Source organism: Oncorhynchus mykiss, chromosome 18, assembly GCF_013265735.2.
Source record: "Oncorhynchus mykiss isolate Arlee chromosome 18, USDA_OmykA_1.1, whole genome shotgun sequence".
Taxonomy (NCBI): domain Eukaryota; kingdom Metazoa; phylum Chordata; class Actinopteri; order Salmoniformes; family Salmonidae; genus Oncorhynchus; species Oncorhynchus mykiss.
The window spans coordinates 50,280,411-50,294,721 of NC_048582.1; the positions used below are offsets into that span (position 1 = coordinate 50,280,411).

The 14,311-nt window shown below is 46.9% G+C and overlaps 1 protein-coding gene across 8 annotated transcripts in view; it reads right to left on the reverse strand.

Annotated features, from left to right (window-relative positions):
* Window positions 1-14,311, reverse strand: part of LOC110496438 (PHD finger protein 14) — a 103,112-nt gene that overhangs the window by 24,390 nt on the left and 64,411 nt on the right. The gene's annotated exons all lie outside the window — the stretch shown is intronic.

Here is a 14,311-nt window from a genome sequence, read left to right on the forward strand (position 1 = left end):
GGAGGTGGTCCTGGGAGCTGAGTACACATCCAGTATGTAGTGGAGCTGGTCCTGGGAGCTGAGTACACATCCAGGATGTAGTGGAGCTGGTCCTGGGAGCTGAGTACACATCCAGGATGTAGTGGAGCTGGTCCTGGGAGCTGAGTACACATCCAGTATGCAGTGGAGCGGGTCCTGGGAGCTGAGTACACATCCAGTATGTAGTGCAGCTGGTCCTGGGAGCTGAGTACACATCCAGTATGTAGTGGAGATGGTCCTGGGGACTGAGTACACATCCAGTATGTAGTGGAGGTGGTCCTGGGAGCTGAGTACACATCCAGTATGTAGTGGAGGTGGTCCTGGGAGCTGAGTACACATCCAGGATGTAGTGGAGCTGGTCCTGGGAGCTGAGTACACATCCAGTATGTAGTGGAGCTGGTCCTGGGAGCTGAGTACACATCCAGTATGTAGTGGAGCTGGTCCTGGGAGCTGAGTACACATCCAGGATGTAGTGGAGCTGGTCCTGGGAGCTGAGTACACATCCAGTATGTAGTGGAGGTGGTCCTGGGAGCTGAGTACACATCCAGGATGTAGTGGAGCTGGTCCTGGGAGCTGAGTACACATCCAGTATGCAGTGGAGCGGGTCCTGGGAGCTGAGTACACATCCAGTATGTAGTGGAGGTGGTCCTGGGAGCTGAGTACACATCCAGTATGTAGTGGAGCTGGTCCTGGGAGCTGAGTACACATCCAGTATGTAGTGGAGCTGGTCCTGGGAGCTGAGTACACATCCAGTATGTAGTGGAGCTGGTCCTGGGAGCTGAGTACACATCCAGGATGTAGTGGAGCTGGTCCTGGGAGCTGAGTACACATCCAGTATGCAGTGGAGCGGGTCCTGGGAGCTGAGTACACATCCAGTATGTAGTGGAGCTGGTCCTGGGAGCTGAGTACACATCCAGGATGTAGTGTAGCTGGTCCTGGGAGCTGAGTACACATCCAGTATGTAGTGGAGCGGGTCCTGGGAGCTGAGTACACATCCAGTATGTAGTGGAGGTGGTCCTGGGAGCTGAGTACACATCCAGTATGCAGTGGAGGTGGTCCTGGGAGCTGAGTACACATCCAGTATGCAGTGGAGGTGGTCCTGGGAGCTGAGTACACATCCAGTATGTAGTGGAGCTGGTCCTGGGAGCTGAGTACACATCCAGGATGTAGTGGAGCTGGTCCTGGGAGCTGAGTACACATCCAGGATGTAGTGTAGCTGGTCCTGGGAGCTGAGTACACATCCAGTATGTAGTGGAGCTGGTCCTGGGAGCTGAGTACACATCCAGTATGTAGTGTAGCTGGTCCTGGGAGCTGAGTACACATCCAGTATGTAGTGGATGTGGTCCTGGGAGCTGAGTACACATCCAGTATGTAGTGGAGGTGGTCCTGGGAGCTGAGTACACATCCAGTATGCAGTGGAGGTGGTCCTGGGAGCTGAGTACACATCCAGTATGCAGTGGAGGTGGTCCTGGGAGCTGAGTACACATCCAGTATGTAGTGGAGCTGGTCCTGGGAGCTGAGTACACATCCAGTATGTAGTGGAGCTGGTTCTGAGTTGCCACCATGTAACAGGGTCATTATGCCGCCTCAGCACATTTCAGGGAGTGGTGGCGTAGTCCCATTTTCATCATATCTTCATGGTCTGCTCCAGTCTGAGAGTCTATTAATTCATGGCCATACAGCAGGTATTGTACTGTAGGGGTCCCAGTAGTGAAGTGGCCACCATGTAACAGGGTTATTACTTGGCTCCTGAGTAATGCTCCTATGGCGGTGGTCACATGGGACCCCAGCAGAACAGCAATCACAGATCACACAATGCTGTTTACTTTCTGCAAATTGGCCCCTGAGAGGGGCGGCCGGAGGCCCGTGGTGGCTTAGTTAAAGTGATGGAGGTGACGTCTGGTCATTGATTTTCCCTCCGTCTTCAGTTCAGCCTCTCTCCCAGCCTACTCGGCCACCCTGGGCCGCGGACCGCTGATACGGCAGTCCCCACGGTCGAGTTTAGCCATCCCCTCTAGCCTTTAAATCACACTAAACTGTGGTTAAACTTGGGCCGTATGTGAAACACAACCTCCGTTTATGAGTTCATCATGCTTTGGTTGGATTGAGAAGGAGTGGCTTGTTATTGATCTGGTAAGTCTTTCAGGCATGCAGGTGTCCTTACGGAGGGAATATTGAATAGTGTAGGGATCACACACTAGTACAGGGATTCTTGTCTTCAACTATGCTGGAACAAACTATTTTATTTGACAGGTTTTCCTCATTGAGATAACATCTCTTTTCCAAGAGAGACCTGGTCCAATAGCAGCAGGGGGAACAACGTTTCAGACAAAACAACAATACACTAACACAACAATAAACAAAACTATAAACACACAAACAGTACAACAAAAAACATTGTATATTAAAAACACAAACATCCTGACTAAAAACAGCTGGCCTAAAAACAATTACACTCTTCTATGATATATACATCGATCAAGTGTTTAAACTCCACCAACAAAACTAGATCACCACATTTTGAAAAGTTCAGGAGAGAATTCCAGGACCACGTTGCTAAGTAACTAAAACTATTTCTACCATGTCCTGTTCTAATTTTTGGTATGTTAGAAGCAAATCAGAATGGGACCGTAATTTATATATATTTACTGACCTGACTAAAAAAGAACAGAGATAAAATGGCATTTTACCCAACATGGCCTTAGAAATCAGTGTATACCAGTGTTTAAGTCTACAATACGGCCTTATAAATCAGTGTATACCAGTGTTTAAGCCTACACAAGGTCAATGACGACCAGCCAACAGCGCTGTAGAGATCACAATGATGTGTTAGACGTTTCTGATTTGTAATGAACCTGAGGGCTGCATGATACACTGAATCAAGTGCTCTCAGAGTAGTGGCTGAGGCCTGCATATATATAACATCACTAAACTGTAAAACCGACAGTAATGTACATCGTACCAGCTCCTTCCTGGCCTCAAAAAACAAATAGGTTGAAATTCAAACTGAGTGGGAAAGGATTGTCAATAGAAAAATCAGTACAATACTAACTGAAATGTTTTTATTTTTCTGAGATAAAACCTGATCTGATGTTAGTTGGTGAAACATTGTCTCCCCCATCTCTCATATCAGACGTGAGCGTTATAAATGTCATTCCATCTGATGAGTAATGATTCCTATTTTTCTTTCAATTCCCTCTCCTCTAGTAAAGCCAGCGGTGTGTGACAAGTCATTAAGTTAATTAGGCTAACTTAATTAGCTACCTTCACAGGTCAAGCGCAAAGCCTCCTGATTGATGGCGCCGCGTGTAGAAGGTAATCGTCCTCCGAATCGGGTAGAACATCAAAACAACATCCAAACGCACATTAACTGCAACCCTGTAAACAATTACAAAACACTTAGTGTGCATCCCAAATGGTACCCTATTCCCTACAGATGAATCTGTTCGACCAGGGCCCACATAGAGAATAGGCCGCCATTTAGAATTCCTGAGAAACTGCATCAAAAAGCACATTAATTGTAAACCCCAGTAAACAAGGACAAAACACTAGAGCAGGTCTGACTCATTAACGGCTCATACCATCAAATGAAACACAGTAACGCACGCGCACGAAACCACCAACGTTGGCGACTTTAAACACACAAGTGGTGTTGAACTTCAAGGTCACGCTACAAACAAATTACGCCATTTTGAACTTGGTCATTTCTTGGTAAAAAAAAAAAAAAGGACAAAATCATCACTCTTTCATGGACAGTTAGAAGTCTTTTGATGACAAGAAAAGTCCCAAGTGTATCTAAAGAAGCTCTGCCCACACACTAACCCTCCGTCCATCCGCTGTAGAGCGTTCCAACTGCTTTAACTGCTGCCTGGGCAACTTGAAGCTGCTGGCATTTCAAAGCCCTCCACCGCCTCTCCTCATCTCCAGGCCCAATACATTACAGAGGCGTCTAGATAGAGAGCAGGCCGGCCGGTAGAGACACGGCCACGATGCGGGGTAGAAATAAAGCTGTAAACAAGCCCCTCCCGGCACCGTGGCTGCCAAGTAACGGGCTCTGGAATTAAAGGCCATCTGTATGTTACGGTAAGACTGTCAGTTTAATACTGGGATCTATTGGGCCAGGACCTGGAGTGATGGGGGAGGCAGGGATGTCAGGAGGGATCTGGCCTTGGTCAGGCCACAGGTTTATCTAAGCCAGGCAGGCAGGGAGAAACAGAGCCTCTGTAATGAACTCCTGGCTGTCTAATAAAGACTTTTATTACCCTGTCCTAGCCGCGCTCACACACACACAAACAGAAATGTGTGCGACTGCCGACACCAACGAGCGCATTCCTACATGCAACCGTAGAACGATGGCGACGCAGGAAAAGACCACTCATAACGCATTCCATGTTATAATCGAAACAGACAAATCATCCTCGGAGATTTCAGAATTAATCAAGAGCTCCGAGGCAGAACCTTATTTACTGTGACCTTTAGAGAGAGAGAGAGAAACACTCTGAAACAAAGAGAGAGGATTGATGGATGGAAGGTAGACAGAGTGACTACATGTGGGCTCCACAATATCATGGACCAGACTCATCATCAAGTGAAATCTTGCTGCTGTACTACTTCAACCCAATGTTTGGACCAGACAAACGGTTCACAGGCAAAAGGACGGTGAAGGCATGAACAGGGCACACTGCACTGTAACACAAATATTTGTTGGTCACACAAAAACAAAATAAGTTTAAAAGTTCATTGACTATTTCAAGCTTAATCAAGCTTCATATTGTGTTACCTCAACTTACATCCAATTTACTTTGACTCACTCGCTGGCACCAGTGTCCTCGCTGACAACCTACCTCCCAACTGTCTTTCCTTCTCTTCCTTCCTTAACTATGTTCCTTCCACTCAGCCAGGGTGGGGACGGACACAAATCATCATCCACGTTGCAGCACGTTCTGTTCATCCTCCCCCACTGTCAGACCAACAGGCTGACACAGCTCTGTGTGACCCACCCACCCACACCCACTAGCTCCTCTCCTCTCACAGGTAAATCACCGTTGAGATGTTTGGTCAGGTACGATTCAGTTGCACTTAAAGTTGGCATTTAAAGCAACATTGCTATCCCACAGGCACAAGCGATTTCGCAGCAGGCCGCAACGGCTTGGCATTTACAAGCTCCATATTATAGAATAACTTTCCTTAAATACTACTCTCATCTCCCAGAGTGCAAAGTCGAGGAAATTATCTCCAACACGCACTTCCACTTCCGTCTATTACTGCCGTAAAACCTTAAAACACATTGGAAGGTTTTTGAACCGTTTGTGTACCATTTATCAAAAATAGGACATTGTGGTATTTGTACAAACAAGCTGAATGTACGTAATGATTGTGAGATGTTTTGACAAACACTAACTCCACTATTGTCTGCTGAAGAGGAGTAAAAGTCCCCTCTACTAACTCCACTATTGTCTGCTGAAGAGGAGTAAAAGTCCCCTCTACTAACTCCACTATTGTCTGCTGAAGAGGAGCAGAGTAAAAGTCCCCTCTACTAACCCCCTACTCCTCAACCCTGCTGTTATCTGCCTTGGGGCACAGAGAGGGAGCCGCCACTGCCAAGGTTTACACAGTGATATAGAGAGAGTTGGGAGGGAGGGAAGGGGAGGATGAGGACAAGATACTCCGGGGGGATGAAACGATTTCAGAAGTGTGTGTAACGAGAGAGAGGGCAAGTGTGTGTGTGTGCTATATCAGATGGATGTGTCTATACCAGATGGGTGTGTGTGTCTATATCAGATGGATGTGTCTGTGTGTGACAGTATGTTCATGTAAGAGATGCTGAGTGTGTGCAGGCCAAGTATTTTAGTGTGTGTTTGCCTGGTTGTGTATGTGTTTTGCTTGTTCCAGTGTGTGTTGCACGGGGGTGATTAAAGAGGATTGGGTCTGGTCCTGGGGGTCTCTCTCTCTCTCTCTCTCTCTCTCTCTCTCTCTCTCTCTCTCTCTCTCTCTCTCTCTCTCTCTCTCTCTCTCTCTCTCTCTCTCTCTCTCTCTCTCTCTCTCTCTCTCTCTCTCTCTCTCTCTCTCTCTCTCTCTCTCTCTCTCTCTCTCTCTCTCTCTCTCTCTCTCTCTCTCTCTCTCTCTCTCTCTCTCTCTCTCTCTCTCTCTCTCTCTCTCCAGCAGCACTTTTAATAAGAGACTTGTTTAATCCCTGTGTGCCCCCCTTCCCTTTCCATTCCCTTCTTTCCCACCTACCAACCTTGAAAATCTCCTTTCCATTGTTTGTGTGTGTTTGTGTGCTTCTTCCAGTGAGTGTGTGTCCTCCCACAGCCTCTGTTCAGATCAACACACTCCACACACACTAACAGCAGGAGTCGGTCTTCTCCCCTTTGACTAATACTATTTACACTAGAGCAGTAGACACAGGCAGAGCAGTAGACACAGGCAGAGCAGTAGGCAGAGCAGTGGAAACAGGCAGAGCAGTAGACACAGGCAGAGCAGTAGACACAGGCAGAGCAGTAGACACAGGCAGAGCAGTAGGCAGAGCAGTGGACACAGGCAGAGCAGTAGACACAGGCAGAGCAGTAGGCAGAGCAGTGGACACAGGCAGAGCAGTAGACACAGGCAGAGCAGTAGACACAGGCAGAGCAGTAGACACAGGCAGAGCAGTAGGCAGAGCAGTGGACACAGGCAGAGCAGTAGACACAGGCAGAGCAGTAGACACAGGCAGAGCAGTAGGCAGAGCAGTAGACACAGGCAGAGCAGTAGACACAGGCAGAGCAGTAGACACAGGCAGAGCAGTAGGCAGAGCAGTGGACACAGGCAGAGCAGTGGACACAGGCAGAGCAGTAGGCAGAGCAGTAGACACAGGCAGAGCAGTAGACACAGGCAGAGCAGTAGACAGACAGAGCAGTAGACACAGACAGAGCAGTAGACACAGACAGAGCAGTAGACACAGGCAGTGCAGTAGACACAGGCAGAGCAGTAGACACAGACAGAGCAGTAGACACAGGCAGAGCAGTAGACACAGGCAGAGCAGTAGACACAGGCAGAGCAGTAGACACAGGCAGTACACACAGGCAGAGCAGTAGACACAGGCAGTAGACACAGGCAGTAGACACAGGCAGTAGACACAGGCAGAGCAGTAGACACAGGCAGTAGACACAGGCAGAGCAGTAGACACAGGCAGAGCAGTAGACAGGCAGAGCAGCAAACACAGGCAGTAGACACAGGCAGAGCAGTAGACAGACAGAGCAGTAGACACAGGCAGAGCAGTAGACACAGGCAGTAGACACAGGCAGAGCAGTAGACACAGACAGAGCAGTAGACACAGACAGAGCAGTAGACACAGACAGTAGACACAGACAGAGCAGTAGACAGAGGCAGAGCAGTAGACAGAGGCAGAGCAGTAGGAACAGGCAGTAGACACCGGCAGCGCAGTAGACACAGGCAGTAGACACAGGCAGAGCAGTAGACACAGGCAGAGCAGCAGACACAGGCAGTAGACACAGGCAGAGCAGCAGACACAGGCAGTAGACACAGGCAGAGCAGTAGACACAGGCAGTAGACACAGGCAGAGCAGTAGACACAGACAGAGCAGTAGACACAGACAGAGCAGTAGACAGAGGCAGAGCAGTAGGAACAGGCAGTAGACACCGGCAGAGCAGTAGACACAGGCAGTACACACAGGCAGAGCAGTAGACACAGGCAGTAGACACAGGCAGTAGACACAGGCAGAGCAGTAGACACAGGCAGTAGACACAGGCAGAGCAGTAGACACAGGCAGTAGACACAGGCAGAGCAGTAGACACAGACAGAGCAGTAGACACAGACAGAGCAGTAGACAGAGGCAGAGCAGTAGACAGAGGCAGAGCAGTAGGAACAGGCAGTAGACACCGGCAGAGCAGTAGACACAGGCAGTACACACAGGCAGAGCAGTAGACACAGGCAGTAGACACAGGCAGTAGACACAGGCAGAGCAGTAGACACAGGCAGTAGACACAGGCAGAGCAGTAGACACAGGCAGAGCAGTAGACACAGGCAGAGCAGTAGACAGGCAGAGCAGTAGACACAGGCAGAGCAGCAGACACAGGCAGTAGACACAGGCAGAGCAGCAGACACAGGCAGTAGACACAGGCAGAGCAGTAGACACAGGCAGTAGACACAGGCAGAGCAGTAGACACAGGCAGAGCAGTAGACAGACAGAGCAGTAGACACAGGCAGAGCAGTAGACACAGGCAGTAGACACAGGCAGAGCAGTAGACACAGACAGAGCAGTAGACACAGACAGAGCAGTAGACACAGACAGTAGACACAGACAGAGCAGTAGACAGAGGCAGAGCAGAAGACAGAGGCAGAGCAGTAGGAACAGGCAGTAGACACCGGCAGAGCAGTAGACACAGGCAGTAGACACAGGCAGAGCAGTAGACACAGGCAGAGCAGCAGACACAGGCAGTAGACACAGGCAGAGCAGCAGACACAGGCAGTAGACATAGGCAGAGCAGTAGACACAGGCAGTAGACACAGGCAGAGCAGTAGACACAGGCAGAGCAGTAGACACAGGCAGAGCAGTAGACACAGGCAGAGCAGTAGACACAGGCAGTAGACACAGGCAGAGCAGTAGACACAGACAGAGCAGTAGACACAGACAGAGCAGTAGACACAGGCAGTAGACACAGGCAGAGCAGTAGACACAGGCAGTAGACACAGGCAGAGCAGTAGACACAGACAGAGCAGTAGACACAGACAGAGCAGTAGACACAGACAGTAGACACAGACAGAGCAGTAGACAGAGGCAGAGCAGTAGACAGAGGCAGAGCAGTAGGAACAGGTAGTAGACACCGGCAGAGCAGTAGACACAGGCAGAGCAGTAGACACAGACAGAGCAGTAGACACAGACAGAGCAGTAGACACAGACAGTAGACACAGACAGAGCAGTAGACAGAGGCAGAGCAGTAGGAACAGGTAGTAGACACCGGCAGAGCAGTAGACACAGGCAGTAGACACAGGCAGAGCAGTAGACACAGGCAGAGCAGTAGACACAGGCAGTAGACACAGGCAGAGCAGTAGACAGAGGCAGAGCAGTAGGAACAGGCAGTAGACACAGGCAGTAGACACAGGCAGAGCAGTAGACACAGGCAGAGCAGTAGACACAGGCAGAGCAGTAGACACAGACAGTATATTATAGCGACTAATGTTCTCCATAGGGCTCTTTATTATCAGAGTTCAGCTCTATGTATGGAAATAAGCTTCCTCTCCATTTATGCTTTGTAGAAACTATTTGGGTTACATTAACTAACTACTTACAGAGCAGTAGACACAGGCAGAGCAGTAGACACAGGCAGAGCAGTAGGCAGAGCAGTGGACACAGGCAGAGCAGTAGACACAGGCAGAGCAGTAGACACAGGCAGAGCAGTAGGCAGAGCAGTAGACACAGGCAGAGCAGTAGACACAGGCAGAGCAGTAGACACAGGCAGAGCAGTAGGCAGAGCAGTGGACACAGGCAGAGCAGTGGACACAGGCAGAGCAGTAGACACAGGCAGAGCAGTAGGCAGAGCAGTAGACACAGGCAGAGCAGTAGACACAGGCAGAGCAGTAGACAGACAGAGCAGTAGACACAGACAGAGCAGTAGACACAGACAGAGCAGTAGACACAGGCAGTGCAGTAGACACAGGCAGAGCAGTAGACACAGACAGAGCAGTAGACACAGGCAGAGCAGTAGACACAGGCAGAGCAGTAGACACAGGCAGAGCAGTAGACACAGGCAGTACACACAGGCAGAGCAGTAGACACAGGCAGTAGACACAGGCAGTAGACACAGGCAGAGCAGTAGACACAGGCAGAGCAGTAGACAGGCAGAGCAGCAAACACAGGCAGTAGACACAGGCAGAGCAGTAGACAGACAGAGCAGTAGACACAGGCAGAGCAGTAGACACAGGCAGTAGACACAGGCAGAGCAGTAGACACAGACAGAGCAGTAGACACAGACAGTAGACACAGACAGAGCAGTAGACAGAGGCAGAGCAGTAGGAACAGGCAGTAGACACCGGCAGAGCAGTAGACACAGGCAGAGCAGTAGACACAGGCAGAGCAGCAGACACAGGCAGTAGACACAGGCAGAGCAGCAGACACAGGCAGTAGACACAGGCAGAGCAGTAGACACAGGCAGTAGACACAGGCAGAGCAGTAGACACAGACAGAGCAGTAGACACAGACAGAGCAGTAGACACAGACAGTAGACACAGACAGAGCAGTAGACAGAGGCAGAGCAGTAGACAGAGGCAGAGCAGTAGGAACAGGCAGTAGACACCGGCAGAGCAGTAGACACAGGCAGTAGACACAGGCAGAGCAGTAGACACAGGCAGAATATTATAGCGACTAATGTTCTCCATAGGGCTCTTTATTATCAGAGTTCAGCTCTATGTATGGAAATAAGCTTCCTCTCCATTTATGCTTTGTAGAAACTATTTGGGTTACATTAATGTGTATTATCTCTTTCTGAACCAGCATGGCACTGCTTGAACAAGACAGCTATGAGAACAATATAAATATGCAAACATACAGGACTTTAATGTTGGGCAGAAACAGGATAGTTGTTGATCATGTACACCGATGCATCTTCATGAACCCTTCCCAACAGCGCTATAGCAACACGCTTTACAACAACGACAAGTCTCCAGTCAGCTACCTAACATTTTACATTCACAGTCCGCAAACATTTGAACTCTGCTATCTACCATTTTAACCCTCCACTAACGCTGCTATCTACCATTTTAACCCTCCACTAACTCTGCTCTATAACATTTTAACCCTCCACTAACTCTGCTATCTACCATCTTAACCCTCCACTAACTCTGCTCTATAACATTTTAACCCTCCACTAACTCTGCTATCTAACATTTTAACCCTCCACTAACTCTGCTATCTACCATCTTAACCCTCCACTAACTCTGCTCTATAACATTTTAACCCTCCACTAACTCTGCTATCTAACATTTTAACCCTCCACTAACTCTGCTATCTACCATTGTAACCCTCCACTAACTCTGCTATCTAACATTTTAACCCTCCACTAACTCTGCTATCTAACATTTTAACCCTCAACTAACTCTGCTATCTACCATTTTAACCCTCCACTAACTCTGCTATCTACCATTGTAACCCTCCACTAACTCTGCTATCTAACATTTTAACCCTCCACTAACTCTACTATCTAACATTTTAACCCTCCACTAACTCTGCTATCTAACATTGTAACCCTCCACTAACTCTGCTATCTACCATTTTAACCCTCAACTAACTCTGCTATCTACCATTTTAACCCTCCACTAACTCTGCTATCTACCATTGTAACCCTCCACTAACTCTGCTATCTACCATTGTAACCCTCCACTAACTCTGCTATCTAACATTTTAACCCTCCACTAACTCTGCTATCTAACATTTTAACCCTCCACTAACTCTGCTATCTAACATTTTAACCCTCCACTAACTCTGCTATCTAACATTTTAACCCTCCACTAACGCTGCAATCTACCATTTTAACCCTCCACTTACTCTGCTATCTAACATTTTAACCCTCCACTAACTCTGCTATCTAACATTGTAACCCTCCACTAACTCTGCTATCTAACATTGTAACCCTCCACTAACTCTGCTATCTAACATTGTAACCCTCCACTAACTCTGCTATCTAACATTGTAACCCTCCACTAACTCTGCTATCTAACATTTTAACCCTCCAGTAACTCTGCTATCTAACATTGTAACCCTCCACTAACTCTGCTATCTACCATTTTAACCCTCAACTAACTCTGCTATCTACCATTTTAACCCTCCACTAACTCTGCTATCTACCATTGTAACCCTCCACTAACTCTGCTATCTACCATTGTAACCCTCCACTAACTCTGCTATCTAACATTTTAACCCTCCACTAACTCTGCTATCTAACATTTTAACCCTCCACTAACTCTGCTATCTAACATTTTAACCCTCCACTAACTCTGCTATCTAACATTTTAACCCTCCACTAACGCTGCAATCTACCATTTTAACCCTCCACTTACTCTGCTATCTAACATTTTAACCCTCCACTAACTCTGCTATCTAACATTGTAACCCTCCACTAACTCTGCTATCTAACATTGTAACCCTCCACTAACTCTGCTATCTAACATTGTAACCCTCCACTAACGCTGCTATCTACCATTTTAACCCTCCACTAATGCTGCTATCTACCATTGTAACCCTCCACTAACGCTGCTAACATTTTAACCCTCCACTAACTCTGCTATCTAACATTTTAACCCTCCACTAACTCTGCTATCTAACATTAACCCTCCACTAACTCTGCTATCTACCATTGTAACCCTCCACTAACTCTGCTATCTACAATTTTAACCCTCCACTAACTCTGCTATCTAACATTTTAACCCTCCACTAACTCTGCTATCTAACATTGTAACCCTCCACTAATGCTGCTATCTAACATTGTAACCCTCCACTAATGCTGCTATCTACCATTTTAACCCTCCACTAACGCTGCTATCTACCATTTTAACCCTCCACTAACTCTGCTATCTAACATTTTAACCCTCCACTAACTCTGCTATCTAACATTAACCCTCCACTAACTCTGCTATCTAACATTAACCCTCCAGTAACTCTGCTATCTAACATTTTAATCCTCCACTAACTGCTATCTAACATTTTAACCCTCCACTAACTCTGCTATCTAACATTTTAACCCTCCACTAACTCTGCTCTATAACATTTTAACCCTCCACTAACTCTGCTATCTAACATTTTAACCCTCCACTAACTCTGCTATCTAACATTTTAACCCTCCACTAACTCTGCTCTCTAACATTTTAATCCTCCACTAACTGCTATCTAACATTTTAACCCTCCACTAACTCTGCTATCTAACATTTTAACCCTCCACTAACTCTGCTATCTAACATTTTAACCCTCCACTAACTCTGATATCTAACATTAACCCTCCACTAACTCTGCTATCTAACATTTTAACCCTCCAGTAACTCTGCTATCTAACATTTTAACCCTCCAGTAACTCTGCTATCTAACATTTTAACCCTCCACTAACTCTGATATCTAACATTTTAACCCTCCAGTAACTCTGCTATCTAACATTTTAACCCTCCAGTAACTCTGCTATCTAACATTTTAACCCTCCACTAACTCTGCTAGCTAACATTTTAATCCTCCACTAACTCTGCTATCTAACATTTTAACCCTCCACTAACTCTGATATCTAACATTGTAACCCTCCACTAACGCTGCTATCTAACATTTTAACCCTCCACTAACTCTGCTATCTAACATTTTAACCCTCCACTAACTCTGCTAGCTAACATTGTAACCCTCCACTAACTCTGCTATCTAACATTTTAACCCTCCAGTAACTCTGCTAGCTAACATTTTAACCCTCCAGTAACTCTGCTAGCTAACATTGTAACCCTCCACTAACTCTGCTAGCTAACATTGTAACCCTCCACTAACGCTGCTATCTAACATTTTAACCCTCCAGTAACTCTGCTATATAACATTTTAACCCTCCACTAACTCTGCTATCTAACATTTTAACCCTCCAGTAACTCTGCTATCTAACATTTTAACCCTCCACTAACTCTGCTAGCTAACATTTTAATCCTCCACTAACTCTGCTAGCTAACATTTTAATCCTCCACTAACTCTGCTATCTACCATTTTAACCCTCCACTAACTCTGATATCTAACATTGTAACCCTCCACTAACGCTGCTATCTAACATTTTAACCCTCCAGTAACTCTGCTATCTAACATTTTAACCCTCCAGTAACTCTGCTATCTAACATTTTAACCCTCCACTAACTCTGCTATCTACCATTTTAATCCTCCACTAACTCTGCTATCTAACATTTTAACCCTCCACTAACTCTGCTATCTAACATTGTAACCCTCCACTAACGCTGCTATCTAACATTTTAACTGAGCTTTAACCTTTACATTTTGCCTGTAATTTAACGTATCATTCCCAGCATGCAGCGTTTTCAGTATGCCTCAGGCTTTTATGTTTCTCTTCCTCCTTCTGCAACATCAATTAACCCCCATTTTCCACGCACATAGAGCCAATAGGACAGGCTGACCTTTCCCGGAGAAATTGAAATGTGCTTTACATTTATCAACTTAATTAGGTTCACAAGCTGCCGCACGCTACCCTTGATTACACTGTAATTCAATAAGAAAAACATTATTTCAAATGCAGATAGAGGAAAATAATAAAAAAAAGCCCTTCTGGTGGGACTT